We start from the raw sequence: 8031 nt of genomic DNA on the forward strand, positions 1-8031 counted from the left end.
AGCAGTGCGGTTGCGAGAGAAAAAAATAGAGAAAAAAAATTCGGCTAGCACAGGGTTCGGCACTCGGGCGACCCTGAGAGAGAGGTTAGAGTCACGGGAAAGCCGGAAAAGCGGCGAGTAGTGCTCCGCGTACACAGAAGGCCATTCGGGTGGCCCACTGCGGGCCTGGCGCCCCTGAAAGAAATTGAGAATATACCGAATGCGCCGAGAGCACACGTAGCGGCACCGCTTATGAGAAAAATCGAAGTATTTGTAATAGTCCGCGAGGAGTGGCCTAATGTAGATTTCCCGTACAGACGGTCGGGAGAGGCCCTGGTAATAGAAGCCAGTGTAAACAGTAAAATTATAAACGCAAAAGTATTTTTTTTTAGACTAATATTTTACTTATTCTTATTGAGGAATACCTCTCCACGAATCCGCGCGTTACAAGTTAATAAAGAAATGTGCATCACGCCACATATTTTAATGTACGCATGTAATATTTAGAAAATTTTCTTTGTAATAAGTATTTAGTTAGTTTTTAAAATAAGAATTATAAGCAATTTACATAAAAGTGTGTATGTAATTTTTGAAATAAATACATTATAAAAATAATCATTCCATAATACCACATATATGATTTTCCCTAAAACACTACGGGTTATTAACACAGTATAGATATTTTTACTGTGAACTTTCTTCTCTTGATTAAAATTAATTGTAGTATTTGAACTATAAATAAAACTCACTATTTTTAGAATAAGAAAAAACTAAATTGAATATCTCTAAGGAAAACTTTAATAAAGTCTACAAATTTTTGAAAATTTGTAATTGAAACTTGAAAGACAAACTGTTAAGAAAACATTATCATTTTTACAAATATATATATATATATATATATATATATTGAACAAAAAATGTCAGTTTTAATAGTTCTGGTGAGAGGTGAATAAATAAGATCAATAGGTTCAGCCATTTAAAAGCTAGCTAAACCGAAATTTAAAATTTTGTGTACATTAGAATTCGAATATCTTTCTATTCTGTGGTCCTATAGCCTTCAACTATCATAATATCGTTTCCGATTCATTAAAAGGAAGAAAGAATTACCACCATTATATTACTACAATTCCTCGTACAATTCTTACAATAATATAAGCAATATGTACAATTATTGGAAAGTATTGCTTCTATCCATGCGGTGTGACTATTTATTTTCAAGAGTTCCTGTACTTCTGGGTGTAGATCTATATTCTGCCCGACGAAATTGACGAAATATAATGATGGATAAAATTTGTAGAAAATATCAGTAAAAAGTTATTCGTCTTGAAAGATTGATTTTTAGTATAGGCTGGAAATTCATATTATCGTTGATCTTCAAGCTCGCATAACTTTTTGGTCATAGGTCCCACAGCTTTCTTCCATAAGAATATATACTTTGTTTAATCGCCAGGAATGTAAATGTGTTGCCAGAACTCTTGGAACTCATGAAAAAAATCTCTTTTAGTCAAAAATCACAAATTTCGTATAGACTAGCTTGTATAAACCGAACAAAATCATGTGTATGTGTTCCAGCAGTTCTGGCTACAGTTCTGCATTCCTCTCGATAAAACAAAGCAAATATACTTATGAATGAAAATCGTGGGAGCAATGAGTAAAAAGTTATTCGACTTGAAAGATTGATTTTTGATATAGGCTGGAAATTCGTATAATCGTTGATCTTCAAGCTCGCATTACTTTTTGGTCATAGGTCCCACAGCTTTCTTCCATAAGAATATATGCTTTGTTTAATCGCCAGGAATGTAAAAATGTTGCCAGAACTCTTGGAACTCATGAAAAAAATCAAGTAACACGGTAATGTTACGCGGCAAGTAATTAAAAAAATACGAACCGCGCGACACTACTTACTTTAACGCGAAGATTGAACCAAACTATACCACTCGATTCTTCCGATGGATATATTTTTCGATCGGTTCATTTAATGAAAATTTTAATGAAACTTTCATTATATAAATCGATTATAAGCTTTCGAATGAGACTACAAACGTCTAAATCGGTACACTCAATGCTGAGATATCAAGATTGAGCAATTACGATTAACTATTTTAGTTTCAGCTTTTCTTCTTCTTCCGACCGAAAATTGTTGTCTCGCTCGGAAGTCTCACTCTTTCACAATAGAAGCCTATCAACGACATCTTCTGTCCTTCTACACCACTCTTCCGATATAGTCCGAATGTGTTCGTGCTATAGGTGTGAAACAGATTCCAATATGGCCGCAACGCAGTCGCGACGTACATATATGTAGTAACCATCGAAGTGTTCGTTTTGTTAGTATGATTCGCACGTGAGTTTTCCACGTGAATTCATAGTTAAAATTTGGATGCATCAATTATATGGCAGTGATCCAGAAATCAATTAGATAAGTATTGTTTGTTAGAACAAATATTTAAATATTTGAGCAATGGTACTTTGTGATTTCTTTGTTTTATAGGTTACAGAAAATAGAGTGACTAATAGGCCAAGCAATAGAGAAATTTCCCTTGACAAAAATCCTACCTGATAACCGGATATACCATCAGGTGCAGGACAGTCCATAGATTATTCCCACCATGTTTCCTACTCGAAAATGCCATTGGTTAATTTTTTATTAACAATTATTAGCAAAAAATCGCTTTTTTTTAGTTTTTTCATTATAAAATGTTAACTATTGAAGGAATGTAAAAAGTGTAAACAGATGAATTTTAGAGAATAGAATTATGAAGAGAATGGTGGTTCAAACAATCCGATCGGATAATTAGAACCGGAGAAAAATCGGAAAAACCTCAAAAAATTTTCTTTTTTTTTTAAATTCATAACTCCGCCATTTTTTAATATTAAGAGCTCAAACTTTGCACAGAGACAGCTGTTGGTATGTACTTTACGTGTCCAAAAGCTGGTTTCTGCCGGTTACTTAGTTTTTGCAGAATCCTCGATTTAATTTTTTTTTGCAATATTTTCGCGGAGGGCTGCTTGCGTTTGAGACCGTCCTATTAAAATTTTAAAAATAGATTTGAAAACTAGACAATTACAGCAACAAAACGTCTATCCTTTTTTTTTAATAAAATGCGTTTAAGTGAATGAAATTCTATTGCGAACATGAGCAGAAACGGCCAAGAGCGCGATAGCGGTCGCGTGGGGGGAACGGTGCGGAGTTGAGGGGAAACGTATATATAGTAATACGCGCGCGCGCTGCGCCTCGCGCACTCGGCCGTTTCTGCTCATGTTCGCAATAGAATTTCATTCACTTAAACGCATTTTATTAAAAAAATAGGATAGACGTTTTGTTGCTGTTATTGTCTAGTTTTCAAATCTATTTTTAAAATTTTAATAGGACGGTCTCAAACGCAAGCAGCCCTCCGCGAAAATATTGCAAAAAAAAATTAAATCGAGGATTCTGCAAAAACTAAGTAACCGGCAGAAACCAGCTTTTGGACACGTAAAGTACATACCAACAGCTGTCTCTGTGCAAAGTTTGAGCTCTTAATATTAAAAAATGGCGGAGTTATGAATTTAAAAAAAAAAGAAAATTTTTTTAGGTTTTTCCGATTTTTCTCCGGTTCTAATTATCCGATCGGATTGTTTGAACCACCATTCTCTTCATAATTCTATTCTCTAAAATTCATCTGTTTACACTTTTTACATTCCTTCAATAGTTAACATTTTATAATGAAAAAACTAAAAAAAAAGCGATTTTTTGCTAATAATTGTTAATACAAAATTAACCAATGGCATTTTCGAGTAGGAAACATAGTGGGAATAATCTATGGACTGTCCTGCACCTGATGGTATAGCCGGTTACCAGGTAGGATTTTTGTCAAACAATTAATCATTTCAAGCTCTATTGCTTGGCCTATAATAGAAAACCATGCGTTTATAAACGCTCATACCATTCCAATTAATAAAGTAATTGGATACAAAATGATGCCAAAACAAGGAAAATAGTTGTGGTATAGTCTATAACCCTTAATACGCAGATTATTTAGGTTAGTTTCAATGCATCTTGAAGAACAAATTAAAAGTTAAATAACATTTTTCAATATCTGATTTTTATTTACTCAGTTTTAATATTAAATATGTTTATCAATATTATTATTATAGTATGTGTTTTCAAAATTACAGATTGTGTTAGCAAAATGCAGAAAGCAGATGAACGAATGGCAGATCGAACAGATTACATATATAAAGGTATGCAGAAACAAGAATTAAACATACATTGATCTTTTGTGACTTATAATTTTAATGAGGTTAGAAGGTTGCATTAATAAATATATCTTCTTTCATCATTTAAATTTGCCATAACTTGGTTTGTACGTATGTTTAAAAATTCAATCTAGATATATTTATATATTTATATACGCAGTTACATACCAGCATATACTTTAAGCGTACTCAGGTTATTTAGATCAGATATAATGGATTACGATGGACAAATTAGAAGGTAAATAACATTTAACAATTAGTATTTAGATTTAATTCAGTCTTAATCTTTCTGTTATATATGTTAGTGAATATTATTATTGTTTCCTAAATAGCAGATTGTTTTGGAAATATGCAGGTAATAGCTGGAATAATCGAAGATCGATGAGAATGATATATATATAAAGGTAGACAGAAAGAATAATTTGACATACAGTAACTGTTTGTGACTAATTTCAATGAGGTTAGAAGATTCTATTAACAAAATAAATCTTTTTTCATCATTTAAATTGGCCATAACTTGGTTTGTACGTATGTTTAAAAATTGAATCTATATAAGTACTTTTATATACTTATATGCAGTCATATACCATTAATATTTTAAACTATTGTTATTATATTCTTATAAAATGATTGGCAAGTAATATATTTTTCAAAAATGCAACAACAAGTATCGGAATGGGAAAATAAAATAGAAGTTATCAAATTGTCTCCAGGAGCTGCCCCAGTAGCAAGATTGGTTGAGATGACGTCATTATCACCAGAAATCCAGTAATTTTTACATCATTTGAGCCAATTTTGGTAACGGGCTGATTATGTAGAGTATGAGCCATTTATGAATATTAGAAAATCATTCAATTAAACAATGCTACGGAGGATGATAAATATAGATTTCGGCTAAAAAGAGGGCTGGTATTTAACACTGCGTAAGATCTGTAAAATTGTAAGACAAAAATATTAAAATATATAAATACATATTCATGTTTTTACAGATATATTTTTTTGTATTAATTTCAGATTATGTTGGAGAATTCTGTTTGGTATATAGTGATACATGGTGCTTATCAATAAACTCTAATACAATAATATTGAACTACTTATTTCAATTTAATTTGTGACCTGCAGGTAGTGGAAATTTAAATATTATTATATTTTCGGTTCATAGCCTCTTGTATTGTTATTATATTCTTATAAAATGATTACCAGGCAATATATTCTTAAATAATGCAACAACAAGCATCCGAATGGAAAAAAAGAGTAGATATAATTTGTATCTAGCAGCTGTATGTTGAGTATGAGCCATTTGTGGATATTATAAAATTATTCAATTATATTATGTTTGAGATGAGCTTTATGTAGCAAAGCAACAATTAAAAGGAAAATTATATTGTATAATATGTACATATCCAATTTTAATTCAAACCAATTTTCTCTTAAGTATCATTATTTATATAATAAATTTGTCTTATTTACAGGATATGTCAGAAAGAAGAAGGAGCATCTAGAATAGTGGAAAATTGGGTAAGCTCTCAAATATTTGCATAAAGGTATGCAGAAAACATTTTAACATACGTAAACTGTTAGTGCTTAACTATTGAAGATAGATGGTTTTAGTAATAAGTAGATCTTTCATCATTTAAAATAGTCATTAATTTTTGTATATGTATATATTTAAATAGTAAGTCTGGGAAATATTATGTATGACTTGAGCTTTAAGTAGCAAAGCAACAATTGAAAGAAAATTATATTGTTTAATATGTATCCAAAATTAATCCAAGCAGATTTTCTATTAATTAGCATTGTTTATATTAAAATTTTGATTTATTTACAGGTTATTTCAGAAAGAAGAAGGAGCATCTATAATAGGGGGGAATTGGCTAAGCACTCACATGTTTGCGTAAAGATATGCAGATAAAACATTATAATTTTCAAAAACTTTTGGTGTCTAATGTTAATGAGGATAGAAAGTTGTTGTAATAAGCAGATCTTTCATCATTTTAATTTTTCATTAACCGATGTATATGTATATTTAAAGAGTAAGCCTGGGAACTATTATATATGACTTGAGCTATAAGTAGCAAAGCAACAATTGAAAGAAAATTGTATCGTATAATACCTATCTAATTTTAATTAATACATATTTTATCTTAATTAGCAATGTTTATATTATAATTTTCTTATTTACAGGTTATATCAGAAACAAGAAGGAGCATCTAGAATAGTGGGAAATAGACTAAGCAGTCACATCTTTGCGTAAAGATATGCAGATGAAACATTATAACTTACGAAAATTTTTGGTGATTAATTTTAATGAGGATAGAAGGTTGTAGTAATAAGTAGAACTTTCATTATCTAAATTTGTCATTAATTGCTGTATATGTAAATGATATTGATTAATACATAAAAGGAATAATGAAACGTGATTATATTTCTTCATAGGCAAATACAGTTATACAATGCATTGTAAATTGTTATTCAATTAGAAGTGTACTATTTCGTATAGGAGCAGACAATTCTCTAAAATCTTTTATTTTTGCTTACAGAAACTTTTGACAAATCTTTAGAGAATATTGATATTAGACAATATGCTGAAATCCAATTTGTTGGTAAGCGGCAGTATGATGCTGGTGATTTAATCACTGCTCTGTGTGATAAATTAAGTTGCTTGAATCGCGTTGTGCAACATTATCTAACAAAAACGGACAAATGTAGTACTTCATGTTATCATACAAATATTACCCAATCTTATAATAATATTTTATTACTTACGCTATTTGATGGTATGAAGAGTTTGTTAATTCCCAAAAACTTATGCAAAAGTAATTCTTGCAGCACATGAAAGAAATAATTCAGAGCAACTTCTCTAAGTGGAAAAAAACTATTGAATTCTTTGTGCAGTAATTGCATGAGTTCTTTAGAACTTCAGCAAAAAATTGCTAGTACAGTTACTAACAAAGTTCTGATTGTTAAATTATCATTATATAATACCAAAACTGAAAATATAGAAAACGTTAAAGATTGGATTGTTCTTAAAAACTGAAATATTAAAGGTATACCTATTGAGAAATTAGAAATGGGTGATAAAGTTTATAAAGCGAATTGTGCGATTTTCCATGACGGCAAGGATGCTGCAACTGGTCATTATACGTCTATGATACGTAAGGATAAATCATGGATATATGCGAACGATCATATCGTTCAAAAGGAAACATGGCCCAGAAATTTAAAAGGTACGTTTATCATATTCTTTAAGGAAATTTAATTAATTCAATATTACGTTATTCGTATCTCTAACGGCTGCTTTTATAAATGTTGAAAGTTGTTATCATGGGTAAAAACATCTTAACATGTTCAACAATATTAGCACCACGGTTGCGTTTAGAACGCCATTTCACTAAATCTTGGCCGCAATTATAGCGCCTTCGGCTGCAATATATCTAGTGAGTAAACTATTTAAAAATGATATGATTTCCACAATGAGTTTCTATCATTATTAAATTATTTTCTCACTGAGTATCGCGCAGATTCAAATAAAATCTCGTAATACATATTTTTTGTGTAGAAAATTATTGTATCTTTCTTCAGCAAAACTATTTATAACGAGTTGATATGTAACTTTTCAATATATTATTTAAAATGTTGTACTTTTCCTTTTTAATATTGTTAAATAAAATTGATTATTGTTATTAATATAATTATTTATATATTTCAATTTATATTCCCGTCCAATAAAATTTAATTATTAGAATACACATTCTTTCTTTAAGAGTTTCACTACATTTTGTATTATTTGCATAAAGAAATTCTTAAGATGTATCT

Source organism: Prorops nasuta, unplaced genomic scaffold, assembly GCF_024137725.1.
Source record: "Prorops nasuta isolate Cenicafe-Biocafe unplaced genomic scaffold, Cenicafe_Pnas_1.2 PNAS00005, whole genome shotgun sequence".
NCBI classification, from domain to species: domain Eukaryota; kingdom Metazoa; phylum Arthropoda; class Insecta; order Hymenoptera; family Bethylidae; genus Prorops; species Prorops nasuta.